At 42.3% G+C, this 26,015-nt stretch overlaps 1 long non-coding RNA gene across 4 annotated transcripts; it reads right to left on the reverse strand.

Moving 5' to 3' along the window:
• Positions 1-950: 950 nt before the first annotated feature.
• LOC123366992 lies at positions 951-25,200 on the reverse strand. Of its 4 annotated transcripts, none has more exons than XR_006578256.1 (4): positions 25,119-25,200; positions 21,957-22,115; positions 1,991-2,141; positions 951-1,509 (listed from the first exon to the last, which is right to left on the reverse strand). It is a non-coding gene; the product is annotated as an uncharacterized LOC123366992 (long non-coding RNA). The 4 variants fall into 4 exon arrangements; XR_006578255.1 differs by lacking the exon at positions 25,119-25,200 and adding an exon at positions 22,832-22,952; XR_006578254.1 differs by lacking the exon at positions 25,119-25,200 and adding an exon at positions 22,828-22,951.
• Between the last annotated feature and the right edge of the window lie 815 nt (positions 25,201-26,015).

The raw sequence follows: 26,015 nt of genomic DNA on the forward strand, positions 1-26,015 counted from the left end.
TTCTTTTGCAACCAATTCTGTTTCCATTATCCTTGCTTTATATCACTTCAATCTCTTTCTTAATAAACTTCTCTTTGTTTTATCATAAGTAGCCTCAGTGCTTTAATATTAAGTAAAGTGTGAATTCTTAGCTGACTCAAACAAGCGGGTGTTTGCACTGTCTCTTTGGAGATAGTGACCTTGTAATTGCTGTGCTTGTCCAGTGAAAGGGGCTGAATGCTCCAGGGGAACGTTTTTCCAGGGAGCTAGGAACAGGTGCAGCAAGTGTTACTCACAAGGCAAAGTAAGAGCTAGCAGAGTCCTGAGATGTTTGTCTGGGGTAGCTAGGGTGACAGGGACTGGGTGACTGGGGTGACAGGGAATTGTCACCCAGTTTAGCATCAGCAAATCTCTCACTGAGGCAGAGGTGTTACATGATGACCTAGGTTTTTGGGTGCCCTGAGAAATCACATTACAGTGCTGTATAATGCACACTTAAAACCTAATTCAGGAAAGCATGTGCTAAATTTTAAGCACATGCCTAGTGCTTAAAATTCAGCACATGCTTAGTGCTTTCCTGAATAGAGATTCTCTCCTTATTCAGGGCCTTATATGGCAACATATGGTATTTCAGGGGAAACACTAACACAAACACACATTCATCATAAACTGACAGAAAAAAAAATCTACAAATCTACTTTGAAACACCTGGTCTGTTATCCTATCAATAGTCCAGCAAGGAGGGATAAAGATTTAACTTTTTTTTTTAAAGCTTATGAAAAGCAAGAATACCCCCTTTCCTCCCAAATATTCATCTAGTCAGGTTTATTTAAAAAGCTGTTCCAAATCCCAGAGTTTTCCATAAAGAGAAATTAATTCCTATTGCACTCAAGGAGAACAGTAAAGTTACCTAGAGTATGTTATATGTCTTTTACATTATCTCACTGTATCAGAATTTTTATTTCCTCCCATCCTAATGATTGGTTTTGATCAGAACTGGTACATGAGATGGCATACGTAGAGGGTGTAAAGCTCCTCCCATGCCTTTGTATTCCCCTATTCATGAGCACAAGCCCATTGTGGATCACAGACACTGTTGTCTGCTAGCAATCCATGGAGACTAGATAACTAAAGGGGAGAGTATAAGGTTGAAGTAGGGGGAAACCATATCCCTCTCCACATTGATCAGTACTGCAGTCTGCTCCATCCCTCTCCAGCATCCTGCTCCCTGGGGTGGGGAGGCAGAGCAGGAGCATATAGTACCTGCATGCCCCCAAACTCAGGTTGTTCTGAGACTGCTAATGTGTGTCCCCTCAGACCTTGTGCAGCCATGAAGGGCCTCCCACATCCTAGCTCTGAATGTTTGGGATTGTTAGGATTCCCTAACAAGCTCAGATAACAGTGGTGTTCAGATCACTCGGGTGGAGTGCCAATACATTTTGGTTTGGTTCAAGAAACCAGTCATCTTTTAACATGTCCGTTCTTCCAGCTCCTTCAAGTGGTCACCACTTCTGCTTGTTGTGGTCACCCCTGCTAATAGAAGGAATCTCCAGTTAACAAGGCAGCCATCTTGCTTCTGAGTCAGGCTTCCAATTATTTTCAACCCAAGAACCAAACTGTCATTGAGGAGAACAGACAGCTTCTCAAATTATCATTATTATAGCACACATGTAACAAGAGACTAATTCTATTACTAAAAGTATTCCCCTGTGGCTTTTCCCATCCACATTTGAATTAAAGCAGGATAGGACACTGGAACTTTAAATTGCTTCCCTATATTTACTGGCTCTTTCCTTCCTTTGCCCAAGCCAGAAAGTCTACATGCTTATTTTTAGCTCCATAGCTCAAGCCCAACTCTGTAGTGTTGGGCTCAGAGACCCACTGTTGTGGGTGTTTTTGCTGTGTAGACATACCCCATGAGTCCCACCCCTTCCAGGTGGACAATGTCCCAACTCAAAGGAATGAAAACTCTTCCATGCTTCCCAGGCTCAATCCTCCAAAGATTCTTCACCTCTCTTCTTCCTGGTGCTTCAGAGTTCTTCCTCACTCTGTTAGAGAGCACCACATCCAGGATGCCTGACGCCTCCTCAGGGCTTCTTCCCTGGAGTCTCTCTTCTCCCAAGTCTGCTTTAGGATTCTTCCTTGCCCCAGCTGTCCTTTCCCTTTAGAGAGACAAGGTGGGTGAGGTAATATCTTTTATTGGACTAACTTCTGTTGCTGAGAGACAAACTTTTGAGCTATACAGAGCTCTTCTTCAGGTCTCAGAAGTTGGTCAAATAAAAGATATGCCACCAACCTTGTCTCTAATAACCTGGGACTGAAACAGCTACAACTACACTGCATGCTTTCCCTTCAGAAACACTCCCAGGGTACAAGCTCCTTCTTGAAAGCCCTTCTATGGTTCCTTTCACAGAGAGGAAACTCAACAGCTCCTCTCCTGGGTTTCTCTCCCCTATTGTCCTGTAGGCCTTCCTTTATAGGGACCACCCAGTCTGGTTCTCCCCAGATAGGTCTAATCTTTAATTACCTGTCTCCCCTCCCAGTGCCAAACAATGGGCTAACTGGGCTCTCCAGCTCCCCTTATTCCTGTCAGTGCCAGTGTGGCGTATAGACCCTATCACAAACTCATTTTGGGGAGACTCTCTGAATTATAAGCCAGTTAGGGCAAAGATGTTTATGTTCTAGGAGCAAGGCCATATAAGCACTTCCCCCCTCCTTATTCCACATTTGAGCACTGCTCTTACCTCAGTCCATGTAAAAAAGGCATCAAACTTAGTTTAAGGGGTTTGAAGTCTGTTTTCAGTTACATCAACCTATCTTTACATTTCAGTTTGATTGATTTCACAATGGTATAGGTGTAACTGGGAGCAGAATTTGTGCTCCAGAGAATCTAGCTTTAACTGTCTTCACCTCTGAAATTGTCCCATTAGATAGAAAAATATTAATTATGTGGTTTCTTAAACTATGCATTGTGCCTATGGTATGATTGCCTATCATACATAATTTAGCAAGACTTTATACTCTGAATGATCTCCAAACAGTTAAAGAAAAGCAGAACAGGCTTCTTTATTCTCTTTCAGTGGTAAATACAGCACGGGTGGGGGGAGGGGAGGAATCAACACTAAATGGCATCTCCAGTAATGAAAGAAAATGCTGGATATCCACAAGACTGTTGCCTAGGCAACTGAATGGAGGGACAATCAGAATCTCTCAGTTGCACCCCATTATAGATATTTTCTACATAGGCCAGTAAAAGGAAGGAAGAGGTGATTGGAAATCTTCTGCAGAAGTACTCGAACACTTCACAAGCATGCCGGTAGTGAGCAGACTGCAGATAATACACAAAATGGCTGCCTATATGAAGCTCCTGATTGCAATAATCTTCAAAGTATTATGAAGACGGATGACAGGGGGGAAAAATCACACGGCATTCCCCAAAGGCCCCTGCCAGATTTCAACCCTGACTCCAAGGATGAAACAGTGCTGAAGATTATAGTTTGCAAATATATGTCACAAGTGGAGTTTGGCATCATACAGATAAGAATTATTCCAAAAATCTGCATTGTAAATTTCACTACTTATGTGCTGCTTTGGCACCTTATCAGTTTAATGATCTAAGATTATTAATATGACTGGGTGAACTGGAGCAGGACCACATTCACTAATATCACACCTCTGAATAATTTATAGGATGCACAAACATAGTTGAAAGGAGCGAGCACTAAGGGAGTTCACTTCTTTATGCAGAGGGTAATCTCGTAGTACCAAAAGCAGCAATAGATGCTATAATCAGTAACATACTGAAAAAATAATCATACAAGCACTTAGAGGATAAAATATTACAGGGTATGAAAGCTAGAGAGATACATGGATGACTGTAGATGAGCCATATGGCTTTTTTCCATCCCAAAATGTTAATTTTATGTTACTAAGTATCATAATTACCCTGGCATTCTAAGGGGAAACATTATGGGTATAGCCCAGCTAACAAAAGCAAAGGATGCTGGTTACCATGTCTTCTACCCGTTTTGGGGGGTTGGCTTCTTTTTGCCCTATCTTTGAAGATATTTTTCTTCTTCATGCATTTTTACTCCAAACCAGAGTTCTAATAAACATCAAAGCAGCTCTGCTGAGGCAGACCACATGAATGCAAAGTCTTCATTTCAACACAAATAGAATGGGTAAGTATAGTTTATCAAATGGAAGAGAACTGCATTTTCTAACTTGCCAATCCCTTTCTCACTTAACGTCTTTTCTTTAAAACCATCGCTTCGTCTCTAAAACCAAAACATAATATTTCCTGAACTTGAGCTGAGCAAGACAAAATATGTTACATCTTCCTGGAGCAAGTGTTTGCTGAGTAAGTACAGAGATAATGCTGTCCATCCCAATCTGATTCCATTATCAGGGCTTAAAACTAGCTAAGAATAATGGGTGGAATGTAGTCAGTGAGAGCCCCTGAAAGGTTTTTTTGTTGCACTTTTTTTGTAGTTTGCCAATTTTTATATTATGTTTTATTTGGCTGCTTTGATTTATTATGGAGGAAGCCTACTTGGCAAGGGATCAAGTTGACCCCTATATGCCCTGAGTCCGTCTGATATTCTCTTCCGTTATTTTCCATTGAAGATGATGTACTTTTTTTAAACACACATTTGTGGATTTTTATACTGTGTTTTACTTGGCTAGATTAATGTATTAGGAGGGCTCAGAGAACTTGACATGTTAGGAGTCAGTTTTTGGGGGTGGGGAGGGGAAACAGAAACAGTCTTATTCCGCAGTTGTCTGTGGCTCACGCCATTGTATGTTGTTGGCCCATGGTCCTCTCCCATTTCCCTGGGGAAACTTGCACCACAAGGCACAGTCTTTGCATTCCTTTGAGTGCAAGAACATTGACCGTCTCTGGCCTTTGCAAAGACGTGCGCATGGGGAGAAAGGTTTGCTGTGCTCACTTGTACAAGAGCCAGTGATCTATAATGTATTATAAAGATAGAGAATTCACTGCCACATGAATTTACAATGTATCTGGTTAGTTTTATGATTAGGGCCCTACCAATTTCACGGCCGTGAAAAATGTGTCACAGACCGTGAAATAAACCCTTCCCTGTGAAATCTGTTCTCCCCCATTCTGCTGAGAGCACCTCAGTTCGGAGGGGTGCCTATCTGGGAAAGGACTTGTCCTTCCCCTGCATGGCAGCTCTTCAGGGGAGTGCTTCCCCTTGCTGCAGGAAACTCTGGGGCTGGGCAGCAGCCCTGGAAGTTCCTGCAGCCAGAGAAGGCGAGTCCAATCTCCTGCTGCTGCTGGGAGCACCCTAGCTGGGTCGCTCCTAGCTGGGAGTCCAAGCCAGGCTGGGAAGGGACAGGATTTATCCTTCCCCTGCACAGCTGCTCTACGGGTGGAGAGAGAGCAGACCCATCTCCTAGTACCTTTTGGGTTGGGACTCCCAGTTACATCTGAAATGTCATGCTGTTGTAAACAGCTGAAAACGGGAAACTGACCAATTTAAAAACCCTCTGGCCCTATTTATGATCAGCAACAACATAGCTAGTCATACGTAGGAATAGACGTGATCTAACTTGATGCTTCATTGTAGATTCAGATCACACTTGCAGCCAGGAACCATTCCCCACATCCCACATAGCTGTCTATCCATGTTATAAAGGGGTGGGGAATAGATATCTTCCTCTGAAGCAATATTTATGAGTCACAGCTGGAGGCAGGATGCCAGACTTGATGGACAAACCAATGGTACTGTATGATCTAGAATGGCAAATTGTATGTTCTGGGACCATACAATGAGAGATCATCTTCTGAAGTGCATTTAGGATGTATGTACAATATGTACTGTAGAACTCCAAGGAGAAAAAAAATGTTCAGAAACAAAATAAAGGTAGCCAATTGCTAGTGTCCAGTTCAACTCTGCATGCAAAGTTTCTGGCATCTTTTGAGTAGTGAAAAGCAGTTTTCATGATTTAGAAAAAGCTTTCTCTGCCTTAAACACCTCCTACATCAGGTAGAAAAATTGGCTCTGTGGTAGCAATGCTATCAGCATCATATTATCTAGCAGTAACAGACAACCCAGCCAAGACTGATTCTGAGATGAATCCTCCTCGCCTGTGGATACACAAACTTTTGCCTACGATGGGGAGACGCATCTGCAACATCCAATGTATTTAACCTCCCCACCTTCATTCACTGATGTAGACTTGTAGACTTTAAAGTCAGAGGGACCATGGTGATCATCTAGTCTGACCTCCTGCACGTCACAGGTCACAGAACCTCACTCACTCTTGTACTAGGCACGTAACCTCTGACTCAGTTACTGAAGTCATCAAATCTTGATTTAAAGTCTTAAAATTACAGAGAATCAACCAATTACTCTAGTTCAAACCACAAAGTGACCCATGACCCATGATGCACAGGAAAGCAAAAAGACCCCAGGGTCTTTGCCAATCTGACCTGGGGAAAAATTCCTTCCCTCTTCCAAATATGGCGATCAGTTAGACCCTAAGCATGTGGTGATACCCACCAGAGACACACCTGGGAGAGAATTCTCTGTAGTAAATCAGTGCCATTCCCCTCTAGTGTCCCATCCCTGGCCATTGGAGATATTTGCTAATAGTCACAGGTGGACCATATGTCCATATAGGGAATTTTATCATACCATCCCTCCATAAATGTATCAAGCTCAGTCTTAAAACAAGTTAGTTTTTTTTGCCCCCAATATATCCCTTGAAAGGTTGTTCGAGAACTTTACTCCTTCAATGGTGAGAAACTTTGATCTAATTTCAAGCCTAAACTTATCAATAGCCAGTTTATAGCCATTTGTTCTTGTGCCACCATTGGCCCTTAAGTTAAATAACTCCTCACCCTCCTTTGATATATTTATAAAGCAATCATATCTCCCCTCAGCCTTCATAAGCCAGGCTCCATAAGTCTTCTCTGATAATAAGGCAGGTTCTCCATTCCCCTGTAGCTCTTCTCTGTACCTATTCCAGTTTGAATTAGTCTTTCCTAAACATGGGAGATTAGAATTGCACACAGTAATCCAGATGATGTTTTACCAGTGACATACATATTGGTAATAATACTTCCTTATTTCTACTGGAAACTCCTCATCTGATACATCCCAGAATTGCATTAGCCTTTTTCATAGCCACATCAGATTGGTGACTCAGTCATCCTGTGATCAACTATTGATCATACACCCAGCTCTTTGTTCTTCTCTGTTGTTTCCAACTGATATGTCCCAAGCTTATATGGAAAAAAATCTTGTTAGTCACTAAGTGCATGACCCTGCACTTTGCACTATTAAATTTCATCCCATTTCTATTAATCCAGTTTCCAAGATCATCCAAATCTTCTTGTATGATATTCGGGTCCTCTTCTGTATTGGCAATACCTCCTAACTTTGATTCATCTGCAAATTTTATTAACACACTCCCACTTTTTGTGCCAAGGTCATTACTGAAAGTGTTCTATAAGACTGGTCCCAAGACCAATCCTTGAGGAACTCTACTAGTAACCTCCCTTCAGCCTAACTGTTCACCTTTCAGTATGACCCATTGTAGTCTCCCCTTTACCAACCAGTTCCTTACCCACCTTTTGAGTCTCGTATGAATCCCCATCTTCTTCAATTTTACCTCTAATTCCCTATGTAGAACTGTATCAAATGCTTTGCTGAAATCCAGATAAATTAGATATAGTGCATTTCCTTTGTCTAGAAAATCTATTACCTTCTCAAAGAAAGAGATCAGGTTGATCCGGCATGATCTACCTTTTGTAAACCAATGTTGTATTTTATACTAGTTACCGTTTACCTTTATGTCCTTAACGTCTCTCTCTTTCAAAATTTATTGTAAGTCTTTGTGTACAATGGAGGTCAAATAAAAAGGGCCTGTAGTTTGGACCCAGTAAGCTGTTTGAATTGGGCTTCCACCTCAGATGTGGTCATTTCTACTTCCGTATCCTTGTTCCCATTAGCCATCCTGCCACTGCCCCCAAGCTCTTCATTACCCTTATTAAAAACTGAAACAAATTCATGCCATTGGCCATATCTGGATTATCTTTAATCTCTACCCCATCCCCAGTGTTTAGCAGTCCCGCTTCTTTTCTTGTTTTCTTTTTATTTATATGGCTAAAGAACCTTTTACTATTGGTTTTAATTTCCTTTGAAAGGTTCAACTCTGCTTGACTTTTGGCAGTTCTCACTTTATCCCTGCACGTTCTGACCTCCAAGAGGTAGCTCTCTTTGCTGATCCATCCCTTCTTCTATTACTTGTAGGCTGTTTTCTCTAAATGACCTGTTTGAGATGCTCATTTGTCCAGTTTGGCTTGCAGCCCTTCCCTTCAATTGTTTGCCCCCTTGCTTGGGATACTGACTTAAAGTATCTGAAGCCTAAATTGCAGAAATTAATTACAAGCTTCCTCCATATTCATATCTTGAGTTCTTCAGTCCAGTCCACTTCCTTAATTAATTCCCTTAATTTTTTTAAGTTTCCCCTTTTGAAATCAAGGACCCAAATTATAGATCTAAACTAAATGGAAGGATAAACAAAAATAAACTGAATTAACTAATGATCAATTGAATCAAGGATGTCCTCCACCAGTGTCGCTGGAACATTTTTAATAGTGGGGATGCTGAAAGCCCACCACCTGACCCTATCCACTCCCCTCACCCCCGAGCTGGGACCCCGGGTGCGCAGGCCCAGCAGCTGGGAGTGCTGCAGCACCCCCTGCACTGCTAGGTCCCATGCCTATATCCTCTACAACCAGCAAAGAATCCTGTGGCACCTTATAGACTAACAGACGTATTGCAGCATGAGCTTTCGTGGGTGAATACCCACTTCTTCAGATGCAAGTCTACAACCAGTTCTTCTGTGAGGTCTTTGTTACTTGTGAATACTAAATCTAAAATGGAATCACCTCTTGTTGGTGAGAGAACAGGACTATGTGCACTTTCTCTGTAAATGAACAAGATTGCATCAAAAAATAATTTTACTCCATTACTAGGAACCATTTCTCCTCTTAACGGAAACAATCTGCAAGACCCCAAATATAGACTATCCGCTCAGGTCAAAATGGGTAACATTATTAAAACAGAAGAAGGATGGATTTGTTCCCAGTATGCCTGGCATACAGGCTATTGCAGAGATCTGATCACATCCTTCACACTAGGACCACACACATTCATGCACATGTAGATGTAAAGTCTGCTCAACAGCCAATAAATGTGGTTTATATCCTTTCCTCTCTCAGGAAGGAACCCAGCTATTTTTAAGTCTGTGTACACATACAGCCGAATATAACAATTTCTTATATAAAAGACAAAAGATTTTAAATGTCTTAAAATTCCTTACTGTTTCTCTTCCTTAATGTGCTCACCGATTCTTTCCCTGAGAGAATCAAAGCACTTTCAGGAACACCTCTTATTTATAAAGTTTAGATCAACCAATCAGAGGACAGAGACAAAGCCACATATCTTCACCTACCGCAAAACTAATATACTTGTACCAGGCAGCTTTCAAACAACAAACAATCTACAGACTAACATTTGTTCACTCAAATAATTAAACAGTAGTGAAGAGTGACATCACAACTTTCTCGCAGATCACTTGTAAAAAGGAGGCTAAAGTCCTGAAATAAATTGTTTGTTGCAAATTTTCCAGCCAGATCTAGTTACAGTAGAAACCATGACAAAGAACTTGGTGGGTGGGAGGTGTGGGAAGGGAGGGGGAGGCACCTATCTGCAGGGCCTGCCAGCCTGCAGGAGACCTGGGGGGGGGGAGCTTATGGGGTTGCCAGTGCTCCAGCCCCAGGGCCACTCACGGAGTTGGCAGTGGCACCTATGACATACACTGACGAGGGAGTGGCTGCTAGTTCTCAATCAACTGTCTCTCAATGAAGTGTAAGTGTAGCCATGTTGGTCCCAGGATATTAGAGAGACAAGGTGGGTGAAGTCATATTTTACTGGAAGAACTTCTGTTGGTGAGAGAGAAGCTTTTGAGGCACAGAGCTCTTCTTCAGGTCTGGGAAAGGTACTCCCAGTATCACAGCTAAATACAGGTGGAACAGATCATTTAGCATAAGTACTTAGCATATATTCTAATCTAAGGGTCCATTCAAAGTAGAGTGGCCTGTTAACACCTCTTCAGTCATAGGACAAAGGCTTTGGCTACACTTACACTTCAAAGCGCTGCCGCGGCAGCACTTTGAAGTGCTAAGTGTAGTCAAAGCGCCAGCGCTAGGAGAAAGCTCTCCCAGCGCTGTCCGTACTCCACCTCCCTGTGGGGAATAACGGACAGCGCTGGAAGCGTGGCTCCCAGCGCTGGGGCTTTGACCACACTGGCGCTTTGCAGCACCGCAATTTGCAGCGCTGGAGAGGGTGTGTTTTCACACCCTGCTGCAGCGCTGCAAATTTGTAAGTGTAGCCAAGCCCAAAAGGACGGGGTTAGTGGGTTACAGATAGTAAAAAAACATAAATCCAGTGTCTCTGTTCAGTCCCTGGCTTTTAGTGTCTAGCAGAGTTATTAATTTAAGCTTCCAGACTCATCCTTTGAAAGTGTTGTGCAGGTTTCTTTTGAGAATGAGAAGTCAGATATAGAGTCTTTATTCTGAGTGTGGCAACTAAATACAAGCTTGAACAGATACCTTTCCCAGATCTGAAGAAGAGCTCTGTGTGACTTGAAAGCTTGTCTCTCTCACCAACCGAAGTTGGTCCAATAAAAGATATTACCTCACCCACATTGTCTATCTCAACATTTGTCTCACTACTTTATACGATCCTAAGCAAGACAAATGCTGACAGGAAAAAAGAAAAAACAAAAAAACAAAAAACAGAGTGACACAAGCAGCTTATTTATAAAGACTAATAGTTTTGTAACATGAAAATCCAGATCCAATGCTTAATATAAGCTTGCTACAAAGGATGAGAATGATGATGAGAGACTAAGCACTGCAACACAGCCTTCCACATAGTTTCCAAATTCCTGAAGAGATTTCAAAAAAGCATATGTGGCTATATAACAGGAGAGGTAAATCTGTGTTCCCTACTTCATTTCCCAAGTTCAGCCAGAATTTTCCAATGAAATACAGGTTTCTAGGCCTCAAAAGGTTTGGGTCGCTTTGATTCATGTTAGTTTATTGCATTACACCAGATTTTTTTTTCATATATTAATAAGTTATTATGGTTTTATATGTGGCACAGGGTCCAGGGTTCCCCACAGCTGCCCCAGCTGCTCTTACCTCAGGAGGAAGAGGAGGAACAGGGAGCTTGGCCCTGGGCAAAAAAAGGATAGGCCAGGCCCAGCCACTTTCAAAAAGTAGGAGGGCCGTGTCCTCTTGCCCCCTTTTCTCTCTCCCCCACCCCATTCCAGCACTTCTAGTGGAAGTCATAATCGGAGTGCTGATAAACAACTGATCTATGTTTCTGGTCCTTGTTACATGACATGGGTCAGGTCTAGAAAAAGTCACATGGTGACATGTCTACTGACTTCAGTGCCAACTTATTACGGTTTGTATATTTTACAGTACATTAGAACCTTAGAGTTACGAACACCTCGGGAATAGAGGTTGTTCATAACTCTAAAATATTCATAACTCTGAACAAAATGCAAAAGAAAAATGCTGCTTTTAACCATCTTAATTTAAATGAAAGAAAAACAGAAAGTTTCCTTTCCTTGTCAATTTTTTTAATCTTCCCCCTGCCCCTCGCCCCTTTTTTTTAGTAGTTTACATTTAACATAGCACTGTGGTGTAAAGTATTTGCTTTTTTGTGTGTCTCTGCTGCCTGATTGTGTACTTCTGATTCCAAATGAGGTGTGTGGTTGACCGGTCAGTTTGTAACTCTGGTGTTTGTAACTTTGAGGTTCTACTGTATGTCAGAGCAGGCTCCATTAAACTTCTTGAAAAGACAGTCACTGCCCCAAAGAGCTTGCAATTTAGGTTTGCTGTTACTATTATAATGGTGATATTCAAGTGATAAGCTTTGAAATAATGAACTAACTTGCATTTTGTCTGCACTTTCCCTTAGAACTGAATGAAACTTTTTTGAAGAGTAGTTTATTTGCCGAAAAATACAGTTTCAAGTTTGCTACCAGATTTGCCCGTTACTTTGAGGGGGGGGGTATGCACATTTATTAAGGTTACTCTTCAGAGTGTGTGTGTGGGGGGGTCTGTACTTCTATCAATGTTCTGCTTGTGTCACTGGTGTTCTAATGCGGAGCTCTCCTTCTCCCTTCTGCAACTTCCCTGACAATGGAGCTATCCTGCAGGATCTAGGTTCTTCCAGCCCCAGAATCAGACGAACACACACACACACTAACAGAGTGCATCTGAGAGGACCGGGTCAATCAGCATTCCCATGCTGACCCCTTATATGCCCGTGGACTCAGTAGTCTGGGTCAAGCAGCACTACCAAGTTGCCACCCTCCTATGCCCCAGGTTCAGCACATCCCTATCCCCACTTTCATGTTACAATTTTTCTGGTAGTACCCCAGTTGATGAGCAAGCCCCACAGGATTTTTGGGCGCTGCAGGGATCTTTATTTTAGGTACGAGGAGCGTTACTGCAGAGCAAATGAGGAAGTCAAAAAACACTCACGACGGGAGTGGGGGGAAGAGAGAGAGACAGACGCAACCAGCTTAACCATGAAAGTTATTTATTGTGAGGTAATAACCATACAAGGGGAGCCAAAACAAGCAAAACAGTTAAAATATAAAATCTAACTTAAAGTGGATTATAAAAGTCGATTATAAAAGTCAGATCACACAAGTCAGGTTCAGAAGGCTATACCTAGAGAGGGAGAGAGAGAGAGAGAGAGTTGGGTTCTCACCACTCCATGAAGCTTGAATCAATCAGGGTTCCCAGGTGGTGGTGATGGTAGCTGAGGTCTGGAGTGCTGGAGACAAGCAGAGCCCCTAGCACGATCAGGCAGGAGAAGATTAAGTCCCAGTGGAACTGATGCAGATTTTGTATCCAGGGCACTTACTTGAGCATGGGTAGGGGTTTTTGTAGGGAAAGAATAATGGTTCAAAGTAGAACACTATATTTGTTTGTGGGTAAACTGATGGCTCAAGGCAGTGTACCAAAGTTGTTTTGTTCAGGCTAGACAACAGCAACTGATTATTCCTGGCTATGGGCAGTGTTCCTTCGAAGAAGCTCACAATGCAATTAGGCAGCTTCAGTATTTTGGACACCAATAAAGGATTTATTACAGAATTGGTCTGATAACTACTGAGCTGGGTGTGCAGGTGTGGGTTCATTAACATCTGGAGCAGAGATCTCCCATCATGCCGTGCTCCCCCGCTTTTCTGGTCCCAGAGTTCTGTGCAGTTCTTGCCTTGGAATCTCTGTTCTCCATTCTGTATGCTAATGGGGATGCCTCCCTGTCCCATCTTTGATGCAAATGCGGCTAGGGGAGTTTCCTTAATCCTGTCACCCTTGTCCGGAGGGGTTTAGGTGTGTCTTCCACTTTCTTTTCATTGCTTTTTGTAAGCCTTTCTTCTGACTGGCTTTGGTTCAAGCAGAGGCTGGCAGGGGGGAGAGGTCTTTAGTGAGTCAGACAAGCTGGGTACTGCACCCTGGTTCCCCAAGAACACAGAGATGATAGGTAACAAGTTGATCAAAATAAATGGGGTGGGATTTCAGGAAGTCAAAACATTTTTACATTTTGAAAACTAAACCTTTTGACTTCTGCTTTTTTGTTTCAAAATGATGTTTTGTTCTGAAGTAGAGCCAGATTTTTTTTTCAAGAAAGGGTAAAAACCCTACACCTGATTTTCAATTATTTGCTCAATCCCACTACTAATGAATCCCTGCTCTATTTCTAACATTCCCAAGCCTGAGCACCTTTCAAACAGCTGCCATTATTTTGTTTTATTACAGTCTGAGGTATCAGATTTTAAATGACATCATATATTTTATAGTTTTCCTATAAATCATAAATTGTGATATTCTGTTCCTCTCACCAGCCCAGTTACCTATGCAACCAAAAACTAAGAGACCTCAGTTTCCATTCATACACTCTATTTATTAGGCTCTTCTAATGTACTAAGTGTAAGGAATGTTGGTTTACAAACAAGCTCAGCTTTCTCATCAAGAAGAATTGTAGGCCAATTTTTTTTAAAAAAGTCCACTAGTTTTGGGTGGCTCAATTTCCGAGTGGTCATTTTGAGAAATCTGTGGCCTCGTTTTCAGAAAGGCTGTGCACTCACAACTCCAAATAAAATAAATGGTAACAGCAGTTACTGAAATCAGATGCTAGGTATCTCAAGCTGCATATCCAAAACTTGAGTTACCCAAAATCAGTAGATGTTTCTGAAAAACATTGGCCTTAGTGGCCAACTGTTTACATAAAAAACCCCTACCACTTTTTATCTATACATATACACACCCCTACATGACTTCAAACATCCCATATTAATTAATTCTTCAGTAACTCTCCTGCCAATCCCTAAATCATTGTTCCTCTCGCTAGTTATTAGTTTAATATACTATGTAATTAATATTTGTTACATGTAACATTTTGTACATGTAACATGTACACATCCTCAGCTGGTGCAAATTGGTGGAGCTTTCAAGTCAGAGCTAATCTGACTACACAAACTGAGAATTTGACCCACATTAATATCAGACTATTTATTTATGAATAAATATTTATTTATAGATTAAAGATAGGTTTGTTTTATAGAAAAAAAAGTATTCAACTTTTAGAAAGCTATGTTGATTCTTACATTAAGTGGACACAAAAGCTAGCCACATACCTCTCCGAATTTTGATTCTTAAGATGAGAGTAAAATGTGCAATTTCCTGAAAACTCATCTAAACCTAGGATAGTACAGTACTGATGAAATGATGGTATGATATTCAATTCTATGACCAGATAGACTTCCAAGCAACCAAAGAATGCATTTGACTAGCTGGATGATGAGCCGTTCAACACAGCCAAGAATGTTGTACTTGTATATCACTCTATGAAAAACTACCAGTACAGCATTGGAAACTGGAAGAGGCGCAGTTTGGATCAGTCAAGAGAGAAAGAGAAAGTGAGTGAATCATTAAATAACATCCTGAAAACAAAGTAAATGAGCTAAGTCCAATCAGGAAGTGAAAACCTTAAGCAAGACTGATTTTTAATCACATTAGACTTAATTATACTGTTAAGGAAAAAAACTATATACAACCAATCCTGGCACAGGAGCTATACTTTGGAGTGTTTGGACCTGAAGATATCTGTATCGGGCATGCAGTCATACCACCTTGGGTTGCAATCTTGTCAAATCTCCTAAACTAAACAGGGTTGGGGCTGGACAGTACTTGGCTTGGTCACCCCAAGAAAGCCCAGGCTTAACAGGAAATGCTTTTCTTAATGAGACTACTGAACCAGTGTCCCAGTGTGTAGCTATGTGGCACTCTGCTGCCAAAGATATCATCTTTGAGATGACAACTTAGGTTCTTACTCTATGTGATCATTAGAGATCCCACAGCATCTTTCAAAAATCTTTCAAAATTCTAATTTGAGTAATTGAAATCACCTTGTCTAAACTCCTTCTGATTATTTATATTAGAGGGGCTCCTCTAGGCCCCAGTCAAGATTAGGGCCCCATTTTGCTAGGTACTACACAAGCACATACTTAAAAAGATTCTCTAAATAGATAAGTCAGAGAACAAACAGGCAGAGAGGGATGAAGTGACTTGATCACGGTCACACAGCACGTCAGTGGTTGAGCTAGGAATAGATTCCATTTCTCGTGACTCCTAGTACCATGTCCTATCCATCAGGCCACAGCTCTCGCCTTCTGAGGCCTTCCACAGTTCAGTAGGACAAGAATTATTCTTCACTTTTTATCCTGATCTCTCACATCATCTGTCTGTGTACTGTTCAGCCACTTCCAGGTTCCACCTCACCAGAGCTACATTTCAGTGTAAGACGAAGTGATCATTCTTCATGAAATGAACTACCTAAGTCTCCTGGTTTTTATTTCTAGGTACACTTATTGAATTGCCATGAAAGGCTAGAGTGGTTGAAGAATGCAAGGGCTTACAAGGATATTGTCTCTGTAGAAGCAGAGCACCACAGTGATATGTGTACCATTGTGCTAAGTGACAAACACCTAACCTATCACTGTATTCTGCAGACTGGCAACAAAGAAAAGTAATAGAAAATTCATAATCTCTTAAATTAAGATGTCTCACTAGAAAGCAATTCATAATCAGAGGATGAAGTTATTGACATTCAAACTGGGAAGGAACATGAAGATGACCTTATTTCAAAAAAATGTTGTGGTCGTCATTATCTGCATAAGGCTTGCGCCATTGATTTGTACGGTAAATGGATCTAATTCAGATCTCACCTACAGACCACTTATGTTAGTAGAAACATAATACAGAGTTCTAATACCAAGTGTTTCATCAGTAAATCTCAAAGCACTTTACAAAAGTCAGTATAATTAGCCCCAATTTACAGATGGGGAAAACAACAGTAACATAGTTACATACCAGATCAAAGGTTCAGCATCATGTCTCGGGCCAGTACTAGATGCCTTAGGGACAAGTGTAAAATCCCAATAATGGACAATTCGCTTCCCATGAGAACAATTTTCTTTAACTCCACGTACATAGCATTTAGCTCATATCATGGAGTATAAGGGTTATATCCTTTGTACTGTCTAATATAATGGAGATGTAAAAACTCAATTAAGAAGAAAATTTGCTTAGAATTGCTGCAAAATTTTGAAAAATATGACACTATAAACAGTAGACTGACTTTTCACAGCTGTTTCCTCAGACATATGCCTGTCAGTTTCATTTAAAATTAATCTTTTCATACAGATGCATCTGGAAAACTCCCATTCTTGTGTGCCCATCATCATTTTTTTATAAATTAAACCAAGAAAACTAATTGCAACACCCAGAACCCTCCATAAGCCCAAGACAACAACCTATGGAAAGCAAAAGCATTAGCATGCTATTTAAGGAGGACAGAAATCTGGGGAGAACCAAAAATAGTGTGTGAATTATTAGTCAATAATTAGTTAAAGCAGTTTTTCGTTCACCCATTTAAACACACAATATATTTATGCAACATTTAATCATCTTCATTTCACAATTTGCCCTCACTCCTGTATTTTTTTCCCAGTGATCACACCTTTGTCTGCAGGGCAACTTCTCAAATGTGGGGCATTCAAGAGGATGTCCAAATGCAAGATCTGGATACTCTAATTGGCACTTACATGAATAAGGTCTAAATTTAGCAGTCTTATCCAGTACCCATAGTAGTCACTAGAAAGTTTCATGGAATCAGGCATAAGCATGATGTGAGTATCCAAACATGGTTTTGCAACCTGCTAAGATTCTCATAATGGAAAATAAAGTGTTTAGTCTTACCTGAATGTAAATTTCATTTCTGTTCACATTTCTTATCCTTAATGCCCCTAAAAAGGGTTTGCATACTCCTCCTTTAATTCAAAGGAAGTACTAGCTAGTGGGTCCACATTATATCAATGCTCATTTCTGAATAAAGAACACTCAAAAATAATGTTTCTAAGAGCGCAAGCCTAGGTGATTTTGGTTAAAATATAACAGGCCATACAGAGGGCTAGATGGGGATATGGGATACAATGTATGTTTACAAACAGATACACACAGACACACACACACACACATACATAAGCAATTATCCCTCTCCCTGAATCGCCAAGCCTGTAAGCTCTTTGGATCAAGACCTTATAATCAAAGATTTGAAGGCCAGAATGAACTATTAGGATACTCTGCTTTTACATGAGCTGTAGAACGTAACCCAGTAATTCCTGTAGCAGTCTCATAACTGCTGCATGAGCTACAGCATATCTTTTAAAAAGACATTCAGTCTTGATTCAAAGATCATATGTATACTGATACACTCCCTAGTGCAACTGGGCCCTGATCGTTGCTCCCAAAGGCCCCAAAACATAAAACAAAAGAATTATGGTAGCAGTTAATACAACAAACCTATTGGGAAACAGCTCGGGGGGGTGGCGGGGGGAAGAAACCTATTGGGAAACCCCATCTCCCCAAAATCTAATGTTACCTGTCATTGATTTGAGGGGGTGACATATCCCGAACAACAAATGTCATCCAGGCGTTGCCATACAACAGCTCAGTGGGACCATGGGCCTTCACAGCTTAACAGCAGAATAAAATAGTTACATCCATAATGATCATTGTCCCACATTGTTTGGACCTTCCCATCCTCTGTGCTCCAACTATTGTTCACAATGCACCATAGTATTTGCTTCTTCCTCTAGTAAAGTCATAAATGTCATTCCTGCTACAGAAGAAAAATATAACCTAATTGGGTAGATGAGGAGTCAAAACATAGTCTTTGAGGGTAGGAGGGAAAAACAAAAGACAACTGGGCAATGTATGCAGCACTCATTCTTTTATTTAGTCATCTTTCCCTCAGAAAAGTCAAGATTAATTGGTGCCGTGGGATTCATGTTCAGTGGGCTCTTTCTGAGTTTGTAGCCTCTCATCTTGAACTGACATTATACACTTTCCATCACTGTCAGTGGCATTAGCTATATAAGCATTTGCTCCATGGCGGCAGCATCTTCTGGATGAAAGTTAACCTTTAAAATGTCAGTCATTGAGCATTCCCAGTAGTCAAGCTTTCTTCATGGTTAATAGCATTCCAAGTTGCACTGATAATAAGTACTGGCAAGACAGCTGCTCAAATACAGCTACTTAACATATACTAGGCATAGTCAAGGCCAAGCAGGGAATGGAGCAATGGTCCAAGACAATACCTAGCTCAGAACACAACTTTGTGGCAAGCGCTCTGAAGTACTAGAGATAATTCCCAGGGGCTTCTTTACCTCATTGTTAAAATACTGCCTCCCCACTAAAAAGAAGCTTGGGATGATTTCCCTGCCTCTGATAGTTCATCCTTGGCTTCGTTCCCCTTTCTACTCACCAGCCAGATTAGCTGGCTGGACACGCAGACTGGAGTAAGCTGCTCCATGAAAAGGAGTAAAGCTACTTACTTCCACTAGAGAAATGGGAAACAGGGAAGGAATTTTGACTGAGTCACAATTCCATTTCTGGCCTGTTCACATAGCTATGCAGCTACATGCCACCCTTTCCCCAAGAGAGACTATAACATTACAATCTCGTTCTTTATCAGAGCTGCAAGATAACAGCCCAAGGCAGTATGAGGTAATGACAAGCATCAAATATTACTGTTCAGCTCCATGGTATCTAGCTATGCCAGGTGTCATGGGATCTCACTCCCACTTTGAGCTTTTGGGTTCAAAGATGGGGACCCGCATGTATTCTTCCCCCCGCCCTAACCCTTAGGGTAGGTCTCCTTTGCGCTGCCACCAGTCAGGTTAAAGTGTCTGACACACTGCCTGTCCCCCAAGCTTCCCCTGGGGAACCCAGATTCAAACCACAGAGGAGGAACCTTCCCCCTCCCCTCTCTTCCCTCTCTCCAGCCTGCTCTGAAGAGAGATACCTGGATTCAAACGCCTTGAATCTCTACACACAGGGAAGCAGCCCACTTCCCCCCTCCCTCTCCTCCTTCCAGAGATTTTCCCGGGGAAGCACAGATCAAATCACAGAGGGGGAAAGATTTCTTTCCTTCCCTCTCCCTTCCCTGCTTTCTCTGCTTGGAGACAACCCTTGTCTCCACAGAGTGGCGCCTAGCTTCCTTCCCCTGAATCCACAGGTAAGGAACTTAACCAAGTCCTGAACTTAAAAGAGTTTATTAAAAGAATTAAAAAAAAAGAAGAGAAAAAAAATACACAATCTCTATGAATCCAAGATAGACATTCATAGGGTCTAATCTTATTAATCCCTGGAGAAATTTCTCCCTTTTCCTCAGTACAAACAATACAGGCAAAATTACGAATAATCAATATAAACACACAGAATTGCAGACACAGGATTCTTATATGCAATTACCCAGTTCTTCTAATACTCACTAGCTTGAATAGAAGAAATTAGTTCAGGGAAATGAGCAGACTTGATTAAGCGTCTGGTCTGGTGTAGGTCCAGACGGCTAAGAACCCAGAACAAAGAACACAGAGACCCAAGTTCCCGCTCTCTGGGATTTTCAAATTCTCTTCCCTGATTGGTCCTTTGGTCAGGTGTTTCACCAGGTTTGTGTTAACCCTTTACAGGTAGACCTTAACCCTTAACTAACTACTTATGACACGCCCCCCAAATCACCAACAGTGGGAGCACTGGCGGTGATTTCCTCCTAAACTGCAAAACCAACAGAGTAATAAACACATGCACTATTACATATACTACTAAGCATATAACATGTAAAGAACACTTTTTAGCCACTAGATTCTGGGAAACTGTCACGAGAGAGTGCATCAGCAACTTTGTTGGAAGCTCCTGAAATGTGTTGAATTTCAAAATCAAAGTCTTGGAGAGCTAAACTCAATCTGATAAGTTTTTTGTTGTTTCCCTTGTTAGTATGAAGCCACTTTAGTGCAGCATGATCGGTTTGTAGCTGGAACTGCCGTCCCCAAAGGTATGGGCGTAGCTTTTCCAAAGCATACACAATCGCGTAACACTCTTTTTCACTGACGGACCAGTGGCTTTCCCTCTCAGACAGCTTCTTGCTGAGAAACACGACAGGATGGAAGTTGTGATCCGGTCCTTTGGTCAGGTGTTTCACCAGGTTTGTGTTAACCCTTTACAGGTAGACCTTAACCCTTAACTAACTACTTATGACACCAGGCTAGTTAGATTCTGGTTGTTTTAAGTTGATAAAAACGGTTTATTTTAAAAGAAATTAGCCATCCTTTTGATCTTGTTGATCATCCAGTTAGTCTTATTTCCCCTCTCATGCAAGAAGCAGACCACTGCCACATCCATTAGCAAAATTAGTTTGTGCATCTTTGCATTGCTAAATTATTTGTTTCAGTTCTTGTGCATGTAGGATCTAACTCTCCTGACAGTCATTAGAGTAGGCCTGCACAACTCAAAGCGTTGAGGGCCATATTACTCCAAAGAAAACAGCTGAGGGCTGAACCCCCCCAACCCGCCGAAACCCCCCCCCAGTGCCGCCAAGCCCCCCCGAAACACAACACCCCCCAGCACCACCCAGCTCCCCTGAAATACTCCTCCCCCAGCACCACCCGCCCCACGGAAACAAACCCTCCTTCCCCAGCGCTGCTCCACCGAAACAGAGGTATTGAACCTTGGTAATATGCTATAGCAGGCCCCTAAGGTAGTATAATTAAGGTAAAAGAAAAATGTCTTTTTGCTAGAAGTAGAATAAGATCTTCCCCAACTTTGTAATCAATTGCCCTGTTGAATGAATGAGGTGTGACTGAGGAAGGCATGGAAGGCAGCACCTCCAGACAGCTGCAACCCTTGGAGAGGGGATGGGAGCCAGACCAGATCAGTAGAACAGGTCAGCCACTGACTCCTCGCTCGCCTACTCACCCACTGCCACTGCCCGCCCACTCACCTCCTCAGCCCCCCACACCCCCGGTTCGCCTCCTCACCCCCCCGCGGGCAGCACAGTGAGCCCACACAGGCCGCATGCGGCCCCCAAGGCCACATGTTGTGCAGGCCTGCATTAGAGGCTTCAGTGAAGTCATGGAGTTACACCAGTGTAAAAGTGGTCAGAATCAAACCTTAGTTACAATATCATTCGCATGATCTGTGGTACTGAAGGCTGCTGTTAGAGCCCCATCCCACTCCCATCAAAGTCACTGGAAAGGCCCCATTTATTTCAGTGGGAGCCGATCTGGGCCTCATGCTCTTCTGTGCTTACAAATGAGAGCACCATTAGTTGAGATCACAGCACAACAAGGAACATTCCAATTCATGCAACAAACTCCTAATGCTGTTCTCACCCCATTCCACCCTTTGAAGACATTAATGTTAGTCAAAGGTGGTTGCTACAATAACAAGCATACAATATATTGTCATAAGATACTGTAATATATTAAAACTAAAATTAAATTTTACAACTTACCTCTTTGTTCATCATGTGTCATAGTCAGTGCCATTCATGGGCACTGGAAGTAGCTGAAGTTCAAAGGGATCTGTTCCTTTTATGATCAGTAATAATATTTGCAGTTAAGATAATTATAAAGATAGTCCAACTTCATGCCACATAGTGTGAGATGATCATCTGAAAGAAAGAGGCCAGAATGGACAGTTAGGAAAGGACCCAATCCTCTTCTTGAGGATAGTGCTGCACAGTTTACTGAATATATTATGGGCTTTCTGAAAAGCATTAGGTGCTGCCCACTGCTTTCAGCAGGATATAGTACAAGAAGGATAAGTGGCGTTGATTTTAATCATGCTGTGCCTGCTCATATCAGGGCTGAACTTGGTCAGAAGAGCCTTCCTTGACATATGGAATTGCAGGGGAATGCAAGGACTATTCAGTCCCTGAAGCACACAGAACCCCAAAGGAAGTCTGTAGAGGGGTCACTCATTGGTCAGTGCACCGCCTCCTGGCCAAGTGTGCTATATCAGCACTTCCATTATACTTTGACTCTAGTATTCCTCTGTCAATAGCCATTGCAAGCCTTTGGTGGTTTGCCCCTTCTCACAGCTAAGCCCTCCAGCCAGATCACTTATAATTTCACCCATTCCAGGTGACAGAGAGTACAACAAAATAGATGTCTTGTGATCTTTTCCCAGGCCTTCAGCCCCATGCTGGGCTCAACAGTCCTTGACCTCTCTTTGTATCAGGGGACTTTTACACCCCTTTCTAGGGGGTAGGTAGGGGAACCCAGGCCCTTCCTTCACTCTGGGTGCCAGCACAGGGTCCTTGTATTAAGTAGCTAAGGTCTCCTTCCTCAGGCTCACTGCTGTATGTCTGAGCCATTTCCTACCCACATCTGCCTCCAGGCCCCTTTCACAAATCAACTCCTTCTAGGGCTTTCTCTCTGGGGCCTAGCTTCTTGTGCTGCTTCCTGCCAGTCTCCTCAGGCTCCCTAGCAACAAAGCTCCTCACAGGGTAAACCTTCAGCAGATGTCTGGGAAGTCCCTCCCTAAGTACCTTTCTCTGGGATCACCTTCCCCCAGCTGAGATCTAGTAGCCTTTTATCAGGTTCAGGTGCTCATTAGCCAGTTAGCTGCCAACCAGCCAGCTAGGCAGGTATTTACCTCCAGATGGGCTGAGGTGGGGTCATTTTCTTAAAAGCAGCCCTCATCAGGGATAGACTGGGGCCCTTAATAGGCCAGGTATCCTATGTGGGGGTGGAGAAGAAGAAGAAGAAGCAGCAGCAGCAGCTGCTGCTGCTACTAGAGCTCTCCTCATCCCTCTCCTCACTTGCTATGGAACAGGACCAGCATGTTGGTGGGAATAGGCTGTACCTCATAAAGGGTGTAGTACCAGGCACCTCATAGGAGATATTCTGCCCTTCATAAACAAAGGGTCAAATCTGCAACAGGGATTTAGGCACTACTGAAATCCACAAAATCCCTACTCAGCTGGCACATAACCCTGTAGGCACCTAAACTCACTCAAAACCTACATTTATGCTGTTAAGGTCCTCTAGTCCCCTAAGTTTATGCTTCTGGGCATGCACCCTTCTGGCTCAGGCAGATGTCTGGATGCCTACAGCCTGCCCATACCCCAGCATGATCCTCAAACGAAGGGAAGATGGGCATCCCCCTGCCTGTCTTGCCCAATCGAGTATGTGTGCTCATCTAAATACACACAAAGTGGGAGGGGTAAGGTGGTCTCCCAAGTAATGTGTAACCCAGTGGTTTAGAGCACTCAGCCAGGATGTGGGAGACCCTAGTTCAAGCTCCTCATCTTCTTGATGGGGTGGAAAAGATTTGAATAGCAGATTCCCACCATTGAGATGAGTGCCTTATCCACTAGGATATTCTGATGTGAGGCTCTCTTATTGAAGACATTACACTTAATTCAATTATATTTGGGCCAGACACAGCATGAAAATAACTCTCTTCCCCCTTCTCCATGCATCCATTTTGTGCAGAGTTGGAAGAATGGTTTAGGTGCCTAAGCAGCCTGACTCCAGGAAAGGGATTCCTGGCTGTGGATCAGAAGCAGATTTAGATGCCTCCCTGGAGCCTGGACTTAGGTGCTGAACTCTGTGAAAGGGTCAATGCTCAGGATACACTCCTCTTGTCAGCATCCCCCTTTGGCTAGCTTAGGCAGCTCCCTGCCTGGCATGCTTTTGAGGATCACGTTCTTAGGTGCTTCTTTCTCCCTATTCATTGTATAGGGAGCTTAGGTGCCTAACTCAGGCTTTGTGGATTCCAGTGATTTTCTAGGCACTTAAAAGTGAGTCCCTTTGTGGATCTGGGCCGAAATGCCTTCAGGTGTTCCCCCTTGGACAGTGCTCCCTGTACTCTGGACTGTGCCTAAAAGACACACTTTAGCTTTAAAAAATAAATAATTGCAGACCATTATTTCTAATTAAGCGGCAGATTTCAACTGCTGGCACAGACTTTGGGTCAGGTTGCAGCTGTGCTCAAGATGTACATGGCCAAAGAATTGTGGCAAGGAATGGAATCAAACAAATGCTCTGCCTCACTTCTGCCTTAATAAACTGCTGTAACACTCTACATGCATTCCATGGGCAGATTGCTAGAAGGACATGGTATGGCAAAGCTTGGGGGTATGGGCCACACACTTAAGCATATAAGCACTCTGACCCAGTCCCACACACCTCCATCTCATGTAGGTCACTTCTGCCACTGGCAAGAGGTTTAATTAATGTGGTTTCGTGCCTGGAACCAGAAGGTAGCCTTTGGTGTCTGAGTTTCCTTACAGTTGTCAGGAAATTTCTGACATGTTCTGTAAACAGTTGTGCTTCATTTTTTTGTGATATTTTTTATAACATGCTTTAGGCAGACAAGTACATTTAAACATTTTTATTGTACTTTTTTTCCCCCAGCTGCTACAGGAAGTAGGCTACTGATGTAAAAACAGGGACAGGAAAAATTAGAACAAGTCTGCTATTGTACTTTGTATATTATCTGACATGCAGCAAATTGAAAAAAGTAGCTCATGTTTAATTCCATACCTAACTGAATCATGTTAAGTGGTGGGTCATGCATGCCACAGTCTATTAAATATGGCAGTTCTTTTGTCTGTAAATTAGGGCAGTCAGAGGAGAACGGTTACAATAAAGTAAATTGTAAATACCTTGTTCTAGTTCTTTTCAAAGCAATCAAAAGCAAAGTATGTCTTTGGATTCCTTCATGTATTTGTTAATTTTATCTTGAAGTGCTAAAAAGATTGCAAATAAACATTAAATAAGACTGGTGTGGGAGACACGAATGCCAGAGAAGAGGGGAGAGGAAAAAAAATCAACACCATAAGATTTAAAACACTACTTAAAAATCGGTGAACTGTATCATTCAGCAGCTATTTGTTTGATGCATAAATGTGTGGGAAAAAGCCAGAGGGAGAGACTTTTAAATGCAATGCCCAACTCCCACTAATAGACAATGGGGGTTGGGTGCTTAATTCCCTTTTATACCTTTGACAATCTCCCCCATAAAGTGCATGGGAAGGTCTGAAAGATCAACAACTGCTAGGCCTCTGCAGGTTCTCATTAGATTGTCTCTGGAACAGGGACTTTGGGTTGAAATGTAACTTGGGCTAGCTGCCCATGTAGGGGAGTAACAGGAAATAAGAACCCGCCGATCCCCTCAGAGGGCTACTCAGGCTGTGGGTGCAGGTGCGGGAGAGAAAGAGGTGCTATTTTCATGAATAATGCTATGAAAAAAAACTATTGAATATCAGCAGTGGAATGATCCACGTGTTTGAAAAGTTTCCTATCAGTCCCTAGCAGACATGGGTCACAAGGTGAAAGCACACACACTTGGCACATACCATGCTGACTCCAAAGGGATGAACGGTTCTTACTCATCAATAAGTAGGGGAGAAGATATAGGAAGTACTAAAGAAAAAGATTCAGAAGGACCATCTGTAGCCCGGCTTTACAAAATTGTGATGCTTCCATTGAAAATCCAATACAATTTCACTGAGCCTGGATCAAAACCACTTTGGAGTTATTAGTGTAACACACACAACAAC

Source organism: Mauremys mutica, chromosome 3 (assembly GCF_020497125.1).
Source record: "Mauremys mutica isolate MM-2020 ecotype Southern chromosome 3, ASM2049712v1, whole genome shotgun sequence".
Classification (NCBI taxonomy): domain Eukaryota; kingdom Metazoa; phylum Chordata; order Testudines; family Geoemydidae; genus Mauremys; species Mauremys mutica.